This window comes from Dipodomys spectabilis, unplaced genomic scaffold (assembly GCF_019054845.1).
Source record: "Dipodomys spectabilis isolate Male_0828 unplaced genomic scaffold, ASM1905484v1 ptg000094l, whole genome shotgun sequence".
NCBI classification, from domain to species: Eukaryota; Metazoa; Chordata; class Mammalia; order Rodentia; family Heteromyidae; genus Dipodomys; species Dipodomys spectabilis.
Window position 1 is genome coordinate 13,753,560 of NW_024870771.1, and position 16,726 is coordinate 13,770,285.

Genomic DNA, 16,726 nt, shown 5'->3' on the forward strand with positions numbered 1-16,726 from the left:
TCTCCCTAAACAGGCAGTTTGAATGCATGACCATCTATCCATTCTTCACAGGGAGAGGCAAAAGAAAAAAAAGGAAGATTGAAGAACTGGCAATGCCATTCCACACCTTCCCTGCTGAGGCATGCTAGTGAGCTATATTAAAGGCCAGGGAGGCAGGCTCCCACACTGTGCCCATGTGTGCTCACCTTATTTTTTGATTTTTAGTATATATTTTTTATTGTAAAGATACTGCACAGAGTGGTTACAGTTACATGAGTGAAGTAATGAGTACATTTCCTCTCGAGCATTGTTACCCCCTCCTTTCCTTTTCCCCTATCATCCCTTCCCTCTCCACCTCCCTAGCTCCTCCCCCCCCAAAATTTGTAAAGTTAATTTTCAACATAGTGTCTTGTACATCTCATTGTTACGATGGGTCAACTTTTATCCTTATTTCAGCATTTTGTTATTTTGCTTCCCCTTCCCAAAGTAGAAAAAAGTATATACATGATGCTGGGTACCTGAATCAAATACAGTGACAACAGGGGTTATACCACGGGGGAAGAACATACAAAAGAAACAAAAGAAACCCACATAGTACATTATAAGTACTTTAAAAGCAACAGCAACAAGGAAAAAAAAAACCTCTTGTGTCCCTATCTTGGGATTCATTTTGCTTATGTGCTCCCCGTCTCTTAGGCACATGTGTTTGAATGGACATTTTATCATTCAGAAATTAAAATCTCTAAGACTGTGCTTTCTCTGAAGCCAGCCTTCCAAATTGTATGCCCAACCCAGGCAAAAGAGCATTCGTGGTCTCATAGGTCTATCCGCTTCTTTCCTGCTGTTTCCATGAAGCAGAAAGGAGACCTGTGGGTAAATGGAAATTATTGCCCATGTGGCAAGACTCTCATGCAGCTATAATTGAGTGTTACCCTGCAGACTTTGTTGCCTAGGTTCCTTACCAATTCAACTTTGCTCACTCCCTACTTCCACCCCCTGCCCTCTTTCCATCAGGTTATTAATTGTGGATCTCAGAAAGGACACTGAGCTTGGAATAGAGAGCAAGGGAGGGAAATGGAAAATGTTCAGTTGATATTAATGGGGAAGAAAATGTTACCAGCAGGTATTTTATTGTTCCAGTACAACACTCCTATTTCTTCAAACTTAGCTCTTTCTATGGTGGGTGTGTCTACTCTGTGGTAGACACCACCACAGAGCACAGTTGACGTGCCCTCTTTTCAAGTTTGGCAAGTTCCTGAAGCTATGAGCACATGATGGAAAATCATCACGTGAAACTGGAGCTGGTTTTCTTAGGCGCTTTGATCAACAGGGCAGAGTCCATGCTCAGCCCCCGACATTTGTAATCTCCATTCCCTGGGTGTCCTGCTGCAAACTCTTTACTGTGTGTTCTGTCACCTGGCTTACATTTTATCATGCTGCTTAAATCTATATGTCTCCATCAGCACCCCAACATTATTATATCAACATGAGAGGTGTGTTGAAGATCCACAAATGGCACTGTGAAGATGTAGGCAGGATGAAGAATCTTTCTGCTGATTTTAAGTACACAGTTACATAAACCTGAAAAGTGGAGATGGGAGTCAGACACCATCCTAATCTTAGATACTCATCTCCAATTAATCAGCAAAAAAAGGTGTGGCACAAGTGGTAGGGCATTGGTCTTGAATTAAAACGCTAAGGGAGAGTGTGCTGATCTGAGTTCCAACCCCAGTACCTGCACACAAACCCTCAAAAAGTGCAAGTGTAGAGATGTGGGGTTCTGGAAAAAAAGAATTTCCAAGGGCAGCTATATCTAGAGACAACCTCAGAGAGCAGCAAATATGATAACACCTGTCAACTGAGCCTTTTGCAATCGCATTGGTACCTTGTGGAGATGGTTTTAAGTCACTTTCATTTCGAAAGAAGTGCAGGAGAAAAAAAAAACAAATTCTTGTCAGGTATTCACATGGGCACACAGGAACATGTTTGGTTCCAGCTGCTGTGCCCAGCCAAGCTCAGGAGAAACATGGAGTCACTTCCAATCTACAATTTTCTGCTGATGCTCACAAAAGCAATTCCCTAAGGGCTGGAGAGGAAATACTGTATTTACTCACATAATCCCCTGTTCTTTCCAAGATGCCAATTGCTCCAAGAAAGCAAATTAGAAGGGGATGTTACCACAAGTACTTCTGAGGCTCTGCCAGCCTTGTGGCCAGGAGCCTGAGAGATAGAAAGAGGGAATGAACAGACACTGCTCACAGAATAGGCTATGAATTAACTAGGGTAAATGTTGACCTCCTAAGTGTTGAGAATCACTAGTGACTGCATAATGAGCCCACAGAGGGCAGTTACAATGGGGAGGTGGCACTGAGTGACAATGTAAGCCCCTGAAGCTGCAGCAACTCGGGTCTCAGGAGGCCGTACTCCTTACTATCCACCTGCCACAGTGTCCTGGACATTTTACATCTTATTTTATTTTTTATCATTTTTTTGTCAGTCATGGGGCTTGAACTCTAAGCTTGGGTGTTGTCTCTCAGCTCTAGACTTTGTTTTTAATTCTTAAAGTATTTTAAGCTCTCTAGGTAATTAGAAATTAAAAAGGGTTAGAGTCATACAAGCTTGGGTATCTGCTCAATCGTATAGCAATTCTTTATTCTATAACTTAACAGGGAAAGGCTCAGGACCAGGCAGTTAGCCTGCTTTTTGAATGTGAACCATAGTTCTAGGTCACCAAATAATTTGTGATGGTAAATTTCTTACTGTAGAAGAATGCCAACTACAAGTTTTCCCCACACCCATGATTTTGTTTCCATGGTTTCAGTTACCTGTGGTCAATTATAATCAGAAAATATTCAATAGAAAGTTCTAGAAATAAATAATTCACGAATTACCCAATATTCTGAGTAGCATGACTAAATTATACTTGCTAATAATGAAGTTATGTCCATTAATTGCTTAGTAGCTATCTCAGTTATTGTAGATTATACTAGACTCAGGACTGGAACTATCTGAGGTTTATTATATACAAGGGGTCTAGGACATAGACTCCATGGGCCAGGGTTGATCATTACAATGACTGTAGCCAGAATACAGAAGCTTCTGTGATATCTAATGAGGTGCCAGTAGCTCATGCCTATAAGACTAGCTTACTCAGGAAGAAGAGACTCTGAAGGTCACAGTTCAAAGCAAATAAGGGCAGAAAAGTCTTTGCATCTCTATCACCAAAATAACCAGCAAAAAATAAGGCTAGAGATATGGCTCAATTGGTAAAGCACCAGCAGAACAAGCACATTGAGCAAATTAGAGGTTTAAAATTCAAATGCCAGCACTGGCAAACAAATAAACACCAAAATGTGAATGAAAGTGTGTGGAGACTTTTATTCAGTTGGCTGACAACATGTGACCTCAGTCATCAACTGTACCATACAGGCATTCAGTGTTTCCCAATGTGATCACTAGGAAATGCACAGGACCACCTACAAAGAAAAATTCTGTGTAGAGAGAACACGCCAACCTGATCTAAGAATGCACCTAGATTACCAGGCCTATTTATCAACTATAGGGAGGTTAAAAGGATCTATCAAATGAAATCAAATGGAAATAACCCGTGCAATCCAGAATGTGTAGGAACACTACAGAGGAACCAATGAAATGCCTTCAGCAAGTCATTGGCATGGAAGAAAAGGAGGAGGGAGATAAAGGTAACATGAGCCTTTTTTGACTATATTAGCCCCTGGCAGTACATGGGACATTTTAAGATTTTACTTGTTCACAAACATCTCTGCAAATACAGGAGAAAGAAAGCATGAGTTTCGTATTAGATAGCACTAAACTGCTATTAAGAGCCTATTATTGTGGAAATGCTTCCTTTTGTTCACTGTAATAGTTGAATTGCATTTATATTTTATTTGCATTCATATATATGAGAGATGCATACTGAATGCATACAGATGAACTTTATGGCATCTTAGGTTTGCTTAAAATGTGTCTTTATTTTTTAAAAAATTAGAGGGGATGAGAAAGTGTAGTATGAATTCACATAATTGATGAAGACAGGTGAGAGGTACTAAATTTCTGTTTGAAAATGTTCATTACAAAAAATGAAAAAAATAACCTTTGCAACTTAATTAGTAGCTGTATGATATTGGACAAGTTCTAAATTTTCTGAGTTCTGATTTTCTCATCAACAAAACAAGGATAATAGTGTTTTCTCTCTCATGATTGCTTTGGAGATTAATGAGTGTAGCAGACCTGAATAATACCAGACTCCCAGTAAGTACATAATAATGTAAAAAATCCCCTATAGGTGACAGAAAAATTCAAACATTTTTTTTAAATACTGGTCCTTTTTCAATAGAAAAATTGCTTTTCAGAAGTGCTTCAGGCAGGCTTTATATTGAGCCTAAGCTTAAATACAACCTGGCCTCCTGGGCACTGCTTGAGGATTTGCGTCCTGTCTCACTCATATCCAGTAAATAATCCACAAGGCACCTGTGTACTTAGGGACACTGCTCACGTTTATTGAATGGCTGACAATGAATGAAAGAATGATTGATGCTTGGTCATCAGAAGCCTGGCTGATGAGCAAGTGGATGAAAATATAAGACACAGACCAGCGGAGACATATGACAAGGAAGTAAGACATACGGCATATGGGAGGAATGAACAAAGTCTCTGGATTAAAACAGAATAGAGAGACAAAGTGCATGGTCCATCTTTTCAGGAAAGAAATGGCAAAATGCATGTGAGACAAGGACAGAGAAAGATCAGGATATCTAGAAAAGGAAAGAGGGAAACTGAGACAGTCAGGGACAGAAAGCAAAAGGGAGATAGAGAGCAAAAAAGAAAAATGGAGACAGAGATGAGAGAAAGAAAGAGAGACAGAGAAAGAGAGAGAGAGTCAGAGACAGAGACAGAGAGAGTCAGAGACAGAGACAGAGAGACAGAAAGAGCGAGAGAGGAGAGAGAGAAAGAGAGGAGAGATTACACAGAGCAAGAAAACAAATACAGTCCTACTTACTACCAGGAAATAAAGCACAGTCCCATACCCCTGAGGTAACAGAGCCATCATTGAGGTTGGGGTTTTACACATTGCAGACTGAGAGGCAGTTAGATCTTTGATCAAGACTGACAAGAATTCCTGATAAGTTGGATTTATCTAAAACTTTTGCCACTATTGTTTTTAAGTACTTTTTAAACTTTTATTTTTTTTTATTTTAATTTAATTTTATTTGTGAACATACTGTACAGAGGAGTTACAGTTACATGGGCAGGATAATGTGTACATTTCTTACCAAGCATTGCAGCCTCCTCCTTTGTTTACCCTTCACATCCCTTCCCAGCCTCCCCCCTCCCCCCCTAATCCCAATCTTTCTCCTTCCTCCCCCCCCCCAGCTCCCCCCCCTCCCCCCCCCCCCCCCCCGCACCAACGTTGTAAAGTTCGTTTTGGACATGACAACTTGTACTTCTCATTGTTGCAACAGGTCCACCTGTATCCTTAAACAACTGGTTTTTCCCCATCTCCTCCACAAGTTATACTGACATCAAATATAGTGAAAGCAAGGGTTATACTGTGGGGGAGGGACATACAAAGCAACAAAGAGATAATCTTATAAATGTGTTAGAAACACATGCTCACCTCACTCCAGTTAGAACGGCAAAAATCAAGAACTCTAACAACAACAGATGCTGGAGGGGATGTGGACAGAAAGGAACCTTACTTCATTGTTGGTGGGAATGTAAACTTGTTCAACCACTTTGGAAAGCAGTATGGAGGTTCCTCAAAAGACTCCACATAGAGCTCCCCTATGACCCAGCAATCCCACTTTTGGGCATTTACCCTAATGTTTACAAACAAGACCACACTAAAGCTACCAGCACAACTATGTTTATTGCAGCATTATTTACCATAGCTAAGATATGAAACTTTTATATTTTTAAAATTATTTTATTGTCTTTAGCTAGTTGTACAAATGAGTTGCCATTTAGTAAAGCAGTTTATGAATACAATGCATTTTGATCAATGTTACCCTGTTTAACATTCTCACCCATCCCTCCCAACACATTCCTTCCTTTTTTTTTTTTTTGCCAGTTCTGAGGTTTGAACCGGGGCCTCGGTGCTATCCCTGAGCTTCTTTTGCTCAAGGCTAGCACTCTACCTCTTGAGCCTCAGCACCACTTCTAGCTTTTCTTTTTCTGTGTAGTTTATTGGATATAAGTTTCACAGACTTTCCTTCCTAGCCTGACTTTGAACCAAGATCCTCAGATCTCAGCATCCTGAATAGCTAGGATTATAGGCATGAGCCACTAGTGCCTAGCTCTTTATTTTCTTAATTTTGTAGGATATACATTGAATTGCTGTGAGAATTAAATTCAGCATGTGAGTTCATGAGTTCAATGAATCTTAATGTAGAACCACGTTCTCAAATACAGACAGTGATAAACTGTTGAAGAGATGCATTAAGATGAGAGTAGAGACAATAATAAGAATTATAAATGTTTGGGAACGAATATTTAGGATCTTTCACAAATACAAAAATGCTGTGTCTAATGGGAGAAAGAGTTAAAGCTAGCATATTAGGGATTTTTAATATAACAGCTCACATAGATAGATAGATAGATAGATAGATAGATAGATAGATAGATAGATAGATAGATAGATAGATAGATAGATAGATAGATAGATAGATAGATAGATAGATAGATAGATAGATAGATAGATAGATAGATAGATAGATAGATAGAGGTATAGTTATACATAGATATTCATTTTGCTTCAAGCCAAAACTGGATCCTTCAAGTTGAGCTCCATGAAAGGAAAATAGCAGTGTGATGGGAAATATATTATGGACAACACATCTCTTTATAGATAAGAGAACATTTTTTGAAAGCAACATGAAAATCAGAAATGAGAGAAATCAAAACTATTAAGTTTTATTAGATGCCAGTGGTCATGCTTGTAATCCTAGCTATTCAGGAAGCTGAAATCTGGGATTATGTTTAGAAAGAACCCCAGGCAGGAAAGTCCATGAAACTTTTATCTCCTATTAATCTCCAAAAGAACTGAAAATGGAGCTTGTAGCTCAAATGGTAGAGCACTAGTCTTGAGCACAAAAGCTCAGGGACAATGTCTAGAACCTGAGTTCTAGCCCCAGGACTAGCACACACACACACACACACAACTGCAGGTTTCAATTTTTCAAAACACTAATTTAAGCCTTCCATTATAAAATGGTAGGGTGTTTATGAAGTCCAGTTAAAGGCAACCTGTTTACCTTGCCTACCAGGGAAATCCTGTGTGGTCTAGCAAATGCCATGTCTCAAGAAGAATGTTGAAGCGTAGACAGGAGCAAAGGAGCCCATTCTTTGCATATCATGTCAAAAACCATTGCTGATAAATGTGGATATAATCCGGAGTTGTCTGAGGCTTTCAGAAGCTGGAAGCCTTTTAGGAGATCTGATAAATTTAACATGTCAAACCTAATGGCAAATGAGTTCAATTTCAACCAAAAACAATTAGTCAAGGGAATAAATTAACATGAGATATTGTCAAATGCAAAAGTCATGCTCATTTGCAAAGATAAAACACTTTCACTGTTATTGTGGAACTTGCTCCTTTGTTTTGTGCAAGGCATAATCCCCTTGCTGACTCAAAGGCTTAAGAAGAAGCTGCTATGATTTCTCAAGTAGACCACACACAACCTCTCTGGCCATGCTCACCCAGCTCTTATTTACTTCTCATGTGTTATCTATATGGCACTTCAAAACCACATCCTGATACACCTTGGATGGATAAGATTTTCACCTCTGGCTATGTATGAGCTCCTGGGCAGCCTTCAGTCCCAGAGCCTTTCCCCATTTTCCCTGGCTGCCTTTCAGTTTTCCCACTTTTTTTTCCTTCCATCCTGTTTTTCTCTCTTACTTGCTCCTTAACTTCTGGCATGGTTAAAGTGTTCTCATCTTTTGGCTACAAGGGTAGATCTCATGAGTCACACCCCCCAGGTCATATTCCTGACTTCCCTGATGATGCCAACTTCCTTTGAGCTGCCTGGAGAGCTCAGATATAGCACTCACCAAAGCCCTGTGTTCTTATGATACTTCTTCAAGTCCTTGCATCCAGGCTTCCTAAGCTACCACATTAAGAAAATTTATCTTTCCATTATCACCTTGATTCTCCATCTTGCTAAATAGAACAGTCCCTTCTCTGACCGTTGGTGTGCCAACAGTATTGAAAACAACAACAATTGAAAACTTCCTTCATCAGAAAATAGTTATTCCTCCCTCAAATTAGAGACCTCATTAGCCCCCAGTTCTATTAACTTCTTTCTTTTCTTCCTGGAGAATGCTGAAGTAATGTTGAAGCACAGTGATTCAAGAACCAGACTCCTTATTCTTCTCTATCTACCTTCTCTCCTTGTGTGGTTTCAGCCAATCCTTGTAGCTCTATTTGTTATTTATTTGGTTGGTTGTTCACCCAGGTTTGAACTCCAGGCTTCATGATTGTGAGGCAGGGACTCTACCACTTCTTTCTTTATTTTCATTTTGTCTTTAAGTAGTTGTACAAAGGAGTCATCATTTAACAAAGCAGTTTATGAATACAATGTATTTGATCAATATCATTCCTTTCAATATTCTCAACCATCCCCACCCTACCCACACCTTTCTTCACTCTTCTTAATTTTGTAAAATATATGTTGGATTCTTGACTACATTTCCCCCCTCTTCTCCTCTTCATTCCTCTACTCCTTTCCTCCTGACCCCACCCAACCCCTTTTGAATACCTACTTCCTGGTTTTTTACTTTGCTGAACTTTGATTTTGCCTTTCTAGGGAACTACACTATTTGAGATTGCCCTTGAATCTACTATATTTCAGTTAATAAATGTGTATACACTTGTATACCCAACATATTTACTTATAAGTTTATAAGCTAAATCTATCTTCCACATGGAAAGATAGATGCATCCTTTGTCTCTCCTGGGCCTGACTTAGTTCACTTAACATAAATTTTTTCCAGATGTTTTCATTTTTTTACAAATGGGATAGTATCATTCTTTCTAATGGGTGAGTAAGATTCCATTTCCAAGTCATGCTGCCGGTCCTCCTTATTGCTTTACACACTGGTCTTTAACATACAAAAAGGCATCATTTATACGCAGTTCCAGGCATCCTCACTGAGCTTTTTATTAGTCTATTCCCCTATGTCAACATCTTCTCTTGGTTGTAAGTAGTCCTTTCTGATTGATTCAATCAATTGACTGGAATACACATGTAGTTCTACCTTCAGTTTTTCTCATTTTCAACAAATGTTTCTACATCCGTTTAGTTGCTCAAACCAAAACCTAGGAGTTATCCTTGCTTCTGCTCTTCTTTCTTTACAAACCCTTGACATTCAGCTCATCATTGTGCTTACTTGAAAACATGGTCCACGTCTCACAGTCTCTCTGAAACTCCACAGCCAACCATACCTTTACAGGTGGCTCATGTGGCTTTCCTGGTTAAATATCTTCTATAGCAAATGTAACTGGAGAGACAGACAGACAGATAGACAGACAGAACAGAGACAGAGAGGGAAATTGTAGTGAGGGCAAACCCAAACTTCACAGCCCACACAAAGCCCTCCTTTCACCTCCTCTCTCTCTCTCTCTCTCTCTCTCTCTGTCTCTCTCTCTCTCTCTCTCAAGATATAACACATAGCACATAGCAGCTGAGAAGGAAAGTGTATACTATAAGAGGTAACTCATATCTACTGCCATAGAAAGTCGATCATAACTAAAAATTTAAAAACCAAGAACATATATAAGAGATATAAGATATGCAAGACTGTGGTTGAGAAAGAATGTAACAATAAAATAATTACAATATATTGAATATGATTTCTATAGAAACTAGAATGGGAGATGCACAATGGTGAGGATCCATTCAGTAGGAAACTTCCAATTCTGGCTTGCGAATCTCTAATACAATTTGACTTTTAACAAATATACATCTGTTATTTTTAATAGCATTTTGAAAAATGTGCTGAGTGAAAGGCAGAGAATGAAACATGGTAGAGATATGACAGGAAGAAGCTAGACCTATGGAATGCTCCAAATACGGCAAAGAGCCAAGAGCATGATTGGGATCTGAGTGAGGAGAGTTAAATTTAGGGAAGAGGATAAACTGTGCATTCACCACTGTTAGTTGCCTTGGCAAATGGACTTACTATTAATGGTCATGATTCTCTAATGTGAAAAGGCACAGGTAAATTAAGTAAATAGTAGTGGGGCAAAGAATGATGACATGGGCAGGCCACACATGACAGGGCTGTTCCAGTCAAAGGATGAGGTCATAAAGAAAAGAATCAGAAGCCAAAACGAGTCTGCTCACCAAGAATATCCTGGGCACTGAACATACATTGTATTTCCCATCTTGGTCAATCTGTGGTCTGCAATAAAGTAAGTATTTCACAACTCCATGCAGCCCATCTATGTGACAGTCACTGTCATTGCCCTTTGAAAAAAGAGCATAGAGAAGGATGATGGAAATTGTGCTCTTCCCAACTGCACACTATCCCCCTCCCCAAATCCCAAGACTTGATTAGCAAGTATTCCTCGAACAAATAAATGAACGGATGGATGAATAGACAAAGGCCCTTTGAGAAATGTGGTACAGCCCACAACTACCTCCATGGCCAGGGTTTGAGATCTGTAAAAGGGGATTACATGTTCTCATTTGGGATGTTCTTCTTGGTATCTTGGGTATCTGTCAAGCGTGTGGCTTAGCAAGATGTGAAACTTGATAGAGTGGTTCAAAGTTTGAGGGAGCTGTCATTCTCCCTGTGGAAAGTCAAAAGTTAAATTGGAGAGATGACGTTTGGAGATACAAAAGCATCTATGTACGGGGACACATCTGTACAGGCCCCACACAGGCCGCCTCAGTGCTGTCCAGAAAAATCACCCACACCACAATTTGAAGGGCAAAAACATGGCCCAACAGCTTGAAAGTGCCTCCCTTTCTAAGCTGTCTTTACTCTAAACATCTTTACCATATTTGTCAACTATACTTCTTAGAACTTCCAGAAAAATCTCTGTGTATATTCAAATGTATTAGGTAAAAGGACAAATATATCAGTTCATCAAGGGGTAAAGATGGTTTTGGAGAAAAGGAATCTCATTTATTTAAAAATCTTTAGATTTTTCCCCTAACTAGTTGAGGAGATTTATGAAAATTATCTTCACTGAATCTCCAATTATTAATTTGTAAAATATAGATTAAAGCCGGGCACTGGTGGATCATGCCTGTAATCCTAGCTACTCAGGAGCCTAAGATCTGAGGCTTGCAGTTCAAAGCCACCCTGGGCAGAAAAGCCTATGAGACTCATCTCCAAAAACCTACTCAGAAAAAGCCAGAAGTGGCACTGTGGCTCAAGTGATAGAGCACTAACTTTGAGGACAAAAGAGGCTCAGGGACAGTGCCAGGTCCCTGAATTCAAGCTCCAGGATTGGCAAAAAAATGAGATAGATATAGATCAATTGATAGACAGCTTAAAATGCTAAATTCCCAAAATTATTGTAAGAACCAGAATGTTTGATAATCCATAAGCCAATATGCAAGAAAGTGGTTTGTTTTTGTTCTTTTGTGGCAACTGTGTCTGAGTATATAGCTATGGGTTATATAAATTGGAATAACTAAATTGGAAAGGCTCTGCTGTATGTTATAAACATGCTAAGGTATTTCAGTTGACAACAGTGTATATTGTTTAAAGGCTCTGGCTTATGCAGGTGTTCCTCTCTGTTGTGGCTGGTCTTTCTCCCCATCCTGGTTTGTATGGGGTCTCTTCTGAACAACACAGGATTGAAGTGTAATTACATGCTCTGTGATTCCAACCCACCAACTCATAGATTCTCCTTCATTTGCACTAGGACAGAGACTATTCTGTGCCTTATCACATTCCACTTAGATTCTACATATTGTATCAGATTTTATTTCCATTCATTAAATATTTCTTGTCTATCTTCTAAATTCTTGACTTTCTTAAGAAACTCATCTTTTTTACCCCACAATCATGTTGTATTACAAGTGTGTTTACAATGTTGTCTGAACCAACACCTAAAAGATAAAGCAAAAGGACCATTTTGTTGAAAAGTACTTCCTAAGCAGCCACTCAAACTGTCAGGAATGAAATTTGTTCACTTATCCTACATCCCCCACATAGATGGCCTTGTAAACCTTCATTCATTTACTACCCAGAAACTCCAGAGTTGCTTGTGAATAATTATTTTCAGACTAGCAATATCAAATTGACTTGAGATCATGTTCAAATCTCAAATAAATGTACAAATTCTTAAGGAAAAAACAACATAGGTTGGTCCACCAGGTCAATATCCCTGACTCAAAATGTCAGTGAAAGTTGTCACTTCTAAAGGTAATAATAAGTTTTCTATAAGAAATGGAACACTTCAAATCAATATATATTATATTAAAGCTTTGTTTGTGGAAGTTTTTTTAACAAAACATCAAAAGTGGAAACAAAAGTTGTTTCAAACACATGCATCCTGCATCCCTGGAGAAATAAAAGCCTTTTTATCTGTGGGTATTGACACAAGGAAGAGTCTTGAACAAAAAAAAATGAAACCCAACTATAGCATCCATAACCAAGTGGACATTTGGGCTTGTTTTTCTGGGAATATTAGCTGTACCACTTAGACCCCAGCCCATGTAGTTTAACACACTATCCATAAAATAAGATGCCACAGGGAGAAAGCAAGACTCAGCCAGCCATGAAAACCCATCTCTCATCTCATCAATTAGGTCACCCTTCCTAACCAGCCCCATTTCACTAGCAAAGGCTCTAGAATAAATTTCCTAGAATTCTATTTAAATCAGGATCCAGCACATGCTTTCAAACTTGAATTAGCATTTGGATCTCCTGGGGAAATCTTCCTGAAGTGCACTTTGCTGATTCCAGATGTTCAAGATCCTACATGTCTCAACAAGGTGTGAGTGGCTCTGATGATTCTGATGCTCAGAGTTAGATGTTGAAACATCTTCCAGCTATTCTTTCCTAAACAAGGTTAATAGCAAACTTAAGAGTGAGGAACCAATGTGATCTGCTCCTTTACTTATATATGGAACTGTCACCAAATAGTCTCTGTATTATATTTCCAAGTATGTATATGATATATGTGGGTAAAACTCATTCCTTTTATTACTCTTTTTATCCATTTTCTCCATTTTATAGTTTGGGGTTGGTTTCATTATATTATTTCCAAACAATCATATTCTGTACTTCAATCATATTAACCCCATCATTTACTCTTTCCTTTCTCTCTCTCTTTACCCAACTATGAACTTTTTAATTAAAATAACTTAGGAGAATAACTTTTTTTCAAAATCTATGTTGTACTGTGTAACATTTTGAGGAAAAGATCCCATTTTGTCTAGTCCCATATAGTCTTGGTTTCAATTCTCATTTTATGTAACATCAAATTATGGGAATATCAAGGCCTAGCTGGTTTGTAACAACAAATCTTGTAGAATAGCCTGCACCCACCTGGAGGAATCTTGTGGATAAATCTGGTCAGTCCTACCACTGAACCCTTGTATCCTCAAGATCCTGTTGTTCTTTCTTGGGTTGCCTCCAATCCAGATGCTCTGCCAGACTCTCAAAGTCAGCAGGGCAGTCAGGCCCTAAGTTTTCTATATACATGTCCTACAATGGGCTTGAATGGATTTTAGAATCAAAGAAGTTGATGTGTTAATTTGTTTTCACTCTTATACCAGAATGCGCTTGTTGGAACAATTGACCCTTCTACTATTTGGAAAGGTGGAGAAGGGATGATTTGTAAAGACATTGGTATATTTCCAGGTAGAGAAAATAACTAGAGAAAATTCATGCAACTGTGATATAAATTGTTTGGGCCAATAATTATGGCAAATTCCTTCACTTCTCACTTCCAAGTTAATTAATAATTGTTACTGTTGAAAGTTTCTGGGTTATAATAAATGGACATACCAGTTTGGTGAAGTGGTTATTTGTTTGACTATAGTTGTTTTACAAGACAAAAATCCCTTCTTTTGTCTATCCAGGAAACCATTTTAAATCCAGAAGCCATTTTTAACCCATAACTTTTTAGCCTGTAGTTGAGACACAAAGGAGGAGGCTATAATGCTTGATAAGAAATGTACTCATTATCTTGCCCACGTAATTGTAACCCCTCTGTACAGTATTTTCACAATAAAAATAAATAAATAAAAAGAAAATAAATTGGTCTGTGCTCACCTTCTATGAGCATTACTTAGCCATTACTTCTACTCCTATGCCTGTGAATGACAGCCAACCACATCTTCCTCTAAAAGGAATAACTCTTTCCTCTCATAAAACAACAATCACAAAGGCACTGAAATGGCATCATACAAGATAAAAAGTGAATATCAAAATCAGAGTTACACCTTAAATAATATAAATATATGGTAATTTTCTCAGTGCAGCTTTTCAAATGCAGTAAAGAAAATTCACAAGTGGCAAATGATCAAAAAGCATCCTGACTTAGGTAGGTTCTTTGGCAAGTTTGTGCAGATGCTAGTGCAACATACTGAGCTGGAGGTGCCATGTCTTCTTCTACACATCACATTCCGGCCAAGACAACAGAAACATCTCCAAACCTCGTTAACAGGGGTCTTTCCTCTCTAACAAGGTAAATTTTATGAGCTATGACCTTCTCAGTCTCATGATCAAACAGAAATCAGTCATGGTCATAATACAAAGGGTAGCCCACTAACTATTTATCTTCTTATCTAATTTTAATTTACCCAATGTTTGAAATAGGCTGGGGTATTTTGTTAGCCTTATGAGAATTAAAATACAATTGGATCTCTTAACTACTCTGCAAGCAATAATCAATCACAGTCAGATCAAAGGCTTTAAATAAGAAAAATAAAAAACTGCAAACAGTATAAAATAGTGGAGAATATTTTATACCTCATTCTGTGACAGATTTATTAGAAGGGCATGACAAGGGCAAACTTGAAGAGAGCAATTAATATATTCAACTACATCCTAATTTTATAATGTGTCTTTATAAAAAGAACCATTTGAAGAGTATAAAAATAACCTATTAGACATCGTGAAGACAAAATTTGGAATGCCTAATGTGGAATGCATATAACTCTCAAAGTATTCCTGCCTGCTGTATGTAAAGCAATCTATAGTTCAATTAGGGAAGACCCAGATATGGGTAATGACATCTACAGCAAGGCTGCCTCTAAGTACAAGTCTATGGTAACAGCCCTCATGTACATCAATGGAAAAATTGACTGAGGTCTTTGGAGCTATTTTAATAGCAAAAAAAACTGAAACAATGAACTGGAACTATTATCTTTAAATATAGATAAATACCATAAACATAATGTCATGTATTTTTAAAAGAGAAGTTACAAGTAGATGCATTATGATGTTAGAGCCATATTAAAAATGAGCAGCAATGCTCTACATGTGATTTTCATGGTGATAATGAAATAGGAAATGTACAGTCAGACTCTTTCTGGTGAAAGAAAGAATGCTGACAGGGGAAGAGCCTCTGAAGCAAATATGTAGGCAATGTTTTTGTTTCTATTTTGTTTTAGTCCTGGAGCTTGAACTCAGGGCCTGAACACTGTCCCTGGGCTGTTTTTTGGTCAAGGTTAACACTCTACCATTTCAGCCACAGCTCTACTTCTAGCTTTTTGTGGTTAATAGAGATAAGAGTCTCATAGACTTTCTTTCCTGTACAGACTGGTTTTCAACTTTGAACCTCAGGTCTCAGCCTTCTAAATAGCTAGGATTACAGGCATAAACAACCAGCACTTGGCTAGCTCTGTTTTGTTTTTGTTTGTTTGTTTGTGGTTTTTTTGGGGGGGTCCAGTCATGGGCCCTGCATTCTGGGCCTGGGTGCTGTCCCTCAAGTCTTCAGCTCAAGGCTAGTGCTCTACCACTTGAGCCACAGCACCACTTCCGGATTTTTTCTTTTTGCTTATGTGGCACTGAGGAATCAAACCCAGGGCCTCATGCATGCAAGGCAAGTGCTCTACCACTGAGCCACCTTCCCAGTCCCTTGTTTTGTTTTGTTTTTTTAAGTTGGAGTTTATGTGTATGTCTTATTATTCTGTGTATTCTTCAACATGTTAAAAATCTTAATGATCAGCAATTCATTTTAAAGTGTGATGAAAAGTTGATCTGCTTTCAACAAAAGCATCACATAAAAAGATAGTAAAGAAAGAGAAAGAAATTGGACTTGGTGCTGTTTGCCTGTCATCTCAGCACTCAGGAAGCTGTAGCAGGAGGATGTCTGGTTCCAGTTTGAGAGCCTGAGTAAAAGAAGGATAAGGGGAAATGAAAGGAGAGAGGAAGGGGAAAAAAGGGGAAAGGGAAACAGGAAGAGAAAGAAAAAGGAAAGACAAACCGAAAGGTGAAAAGGAGGAGAGAAAATAGAGTGAATTGAATTGATTCAAAATTGAAAAAAATTATGTATTAACAAGCACTGTCAGGAAAAACTTTAAAACACACATAATTACAGAAGATGCTTGCAAATTAAACATCTAGCAAAGAGTTAAAATGCAAAATAAGTAAAGGACTCCCACAACTCAAGAAGAAAGAGATAAAGAATCCAACTTTAAAGATTTGGATACATATTTCTTCAAAGACCTTATTTAGCAGTGATACTCACTAGACACTATGTTGGAAATTAACTCTACAACTTGTCAGGGAGGGGTCAGGAGAGGAAAAACTT